Raw genomic sequence first — 3,965 nt, 5'->3', positions numbered from 1 at the left:
TATTATATTTAACTGAAAATAATTGATTTTGTTATGGATAGGGTCGGGTAGAAAATTTTAGGGTGTGTAAACCTCGCAAAAATCGGTAAATTATTAGTTAATAAATTGAATTTTAATTAGGAAAGCTAAAAATGCAAAACTGATATCAAAATAGGATAGAGCTCGTCGAAACGAGAATTTTGATACCAATTTCAAAATTTTGGCCCAAAATCGGACCGAAAGGGCCGAACCGGTTGAACCGAGACCCAAACCGGGCCGTGGGTCCAACCGGACCCAAACACTTAAATGAAACAGCAGCTTTCTTCTTCCTCATTAGCTACTGGATGCCATAACAGAAAGGGAGAGGAGGAGAGCTCCCTAACCCTAACCAAATACTCCAAACACCATATCTTCCTCATTTGAGTTCCGATCGCCGCACCATTGGCGGCCACGCGCTCAGTGCGTCGAGCTCTATCTTTCTATCTGAACAATTTCACCGGTAAGCCTCATATTTGGTTCATAATATCTATCCCTCTTTCTTTGGTAAACTTGAAAACCTATGGTGAATCTTGTCCAATTTTTGTGTTCTAGGTTCAAGTTAGCTTCCGGGACTTGTGGCCTCAAGCTATTGAGCATATGAGTATGGTAAGAATACCCTAACCCTAGCTCAATCTTGTATTTATGATGGAAAAACTGAAATTGGAACATGTATATGTATTAGGTGTAGATTAAGTGGGTATATAAGCATTGGATTTGACTTGGGAGTAGTTGGAGGCTTGTTGGTGATCAAGCTTGGTTTGGGGGCTGTTTTAATTGAGCTTGGAAGGGCTGTAATTTTGAGTTGTGAGGCTGCATTGGGTGAACTAAGTGATCGGCCAAGGTATGGTTTAAGTTTCACACGTTTAATATTTACGGTGTTGTGAAAATATAGGTTAGAATAACCATAGGATAAGTTGAATTTGTTAATGGCATTTAATGAGTAGCTTTGTATTTTTGTTGGTATAATTGTTGATGAACATATATAAGAATTATGAGACATTGAGGTTATTAATTTTATGCTCTTGGACTTGCTTATAATGGGTTGTGTTGATGTTGATGTATTGATGGATTGTGGTTGGTGTTTGTTACTAAAATGTGTTATGTGAAGTTGATGGATTAATGTGTATGAAGGGTTAATTTATGTTAATGGCATTTAATTGGTATATGTTGATGGAAGGTTGACAAATATATGATGAAAGTTGGTGTAGGTGAAGATATGATATGAATAAATGAAGGGTTAATGATGTATGAGGTAAATGTGGATAATTGTTGATGATCAAGGTTGGTTAAGTTGATTATAGGTTATATTGGCAATGGTTGTTGATGAATTGGGTTGATATGGTATTGTAAGTCAAGTTTTAATGGTAAGAAACTTAAATTTGTGAAAGTGAGGTTTTGTTGGAAATTGGTTAAAACCAAATTTTGATGAACTTTGGACGTCCATAATATTCTCCTCAAATTTTGGATTGAATTGTGGTTTGTTGCAAATAAAAGATGGTTTTAAGAGCTTTTGATTGATATCAACTTTGTGAAAAACGGAATTTTGTGGAGAAAGTTATGGACGTTACAAGTTTAGTGTTTAAATCTGAGTTCAGGATGGCCAAACAGGTTTGCTGCAAGCTTTCTGGGCATTCTGTCCATTTTTGAAAAACGCCCACCCACGCGTACGCGTGGCTCATGCATACGCGTGGCGTGGAATTTTGGCAACGCATGTGCACGCGTGTGTGCATATTCACGCGTACGCATGACTCACGCGTACGCGTGACTTGATGTACGCTCCACGCGTGCGCGTGGCCTACGCGTACGCGTGGATGCTGCCTGCTGCAAAAACTAGTTTTGGCTGTTTTTAAACCAATTTTTCACTTCTAAACCTCTGTTTTCTTCCCTTTAAGGCTTAAAGTATGGTTCTAGGTCCAGTAGATAAAAGAAGCTAAGAAAACAAGATAACTTGAGGGTGAAAAAAGTTGTAAATGGTGGCTTTTATGAAGAAAATAAGAATGTTAATGAAGTTTAAAGTTAAGGCTTGATATTTGATGATGTATTGATGATAATTGCCATGTCTTATGAATAATGATATCTAAGATACGAGTTTTCCTGGATAAAAACTGTGGCTCGCCACCACGTGTTCCAGGTTGAATATCGACACTCTGTTAACCCTACGTCATAAGGGTGACCGGGCACGTATAAATTTCCGGGTATGGATAGCCTCCAATGAGTGATTATATGATGAATGAATGTGAACTTTATGCATAGACTCTTGGGAATGCGCGACGGGGGTTAGTCTAAGGTTTTCGGACTTGTCGGGTTGGCTGGATAACCGACAGATGGGCCCCATCAGCCATAGGACAGGCATGCATCATATGCAATTGTTTGTTTTGATTGTTGTGCATTTCCTGGGTTTTCCTAATTGATATATCATCTGCTATTTGTTATACTTGCTATTTGTACTATCTGCTCATTACTTGTGTGTGAACTTGTTTGGTTGCTTGTTTCTGTTGCATTATGAATGATGGAGGGATGGAGGAAACGGGGAAATGGTTTGGTGTTAGGTTAAGATTGAACTTGAGTAAGTTAGGTAGATTTAGAACACCTACCCCTGTTTATGGCTTCTGTTTAGTACTTAAGTTGGATAACTGAATAACGGAGTTCTAGGATTGCATGTGGCATTCTCAGGACCTTATTTATTATATGCGTGGCACTTTTACCATGCTGAGAACCTCCGGTTCTCATTCCATATTGTATTGTTATTTTTAAGAAGCAGGTCGAGAGGCTCCTCGCTAGGCATCTGGATCCTGGGAAGCGAAGTAGTCCTTGGGTGTATTTTGGTTTCTGTTTGTATATATGTATATATATGTTTAGCTTACTCTCCAAGTAACTTATGTACGCTGCTCCTCTTAGAGGTTGAGGGAGAGATAGGAGTTACTTTGGTATTTTGGTGTATTTTGGGAACACTTATGTATGTTTATATGTATATATGTATCCTCCGGCCAGTCTTAGCTTCGCAGGCTGAGTCAGGGGCTAGTTATGCTGTTTCCTTGATTTTTCTTTATCCTTTTGCTTATTTTTATCATGTTCCTATTAGGTTGCTTAGCACGCAAGTAATCCTTTTTTTTTAGCGTTGCGCTTTTTATTTTGCGATTTTTGCTTACCCATTTTGTTTCAAGGCTCCTAGTATATTATCTTCTTCTCTATTATGTACTTATTTTGCTGTTTAGAGGTCCGTAATACCACACTACCTCTGTTCTACGACTTAAGCGTAAAACTTTGTGTAGTAGTGTGTTACAGGGTGCAAATAGGATTAGGGTTAAGAGATTCTCAACTCGTGAGCAGATATAGTTGAATTTTAAAAAGATGAATAAATTACCATTTCTATTCACAAAAGTTTGGAACGTTCTGACAAATCTATCCATGAAAAAACAAAATTGATTTTATACTCATGAAATATAGGTTTTATTGACAAAACTACCGGAACCCTAAAAAATTATTCAAAATTCTCAAATTACCTTCTAATTTAACCTAATCCTCAATTCTAATTTTACTCCATACTACCACCATTCTAATCCCTAATTCCAGCATCCCCAAATATTTTATCACCTTCACTCTTTTATCTAACTACCAATTCCTAAGCCTACCACCCTCAAATCTTTTATCACCTCCATTCTTTTGTTGTCGACTTGCCGCCATCATCACTAACCTTTCTCTTTCTCTCTCTAAACCAACCACCACCATTGTTAGGAACATACTCATCAAAATCTTTTATAGTTGTTGAAAGGTTTTCTCTCTCCCAATCCTTTAAATCCTCTTTTTTTTCATCAATAATTTTGAACATATAAAAAAAACAAAAATATGACCACGTGATTTTGGTGAAAACTTATCTTCTTCTATGCTTTTTTTTGTCCTTTTTTATTTTTTAAAATATATTTTCTTGTTTTTGTTATTATTGTTGG

The sequence above is a fragment of the Arachis ipaensis genome, chromosome B03 (assembly GCF_000816755.2).
Source record: "Arachis ipaensis cultivar K30076 chromosome B03, Araip1.1, whole genome shotgun sequence".
NCBI lineage: Eukaryota > Viridiplantae > Streptophyta > Magnoliopsida > Fabales > Fabaceae > Arachis > Arachis ipaensis.
This window is presented reverse-complemented; position numbering follows the sequence as displayed.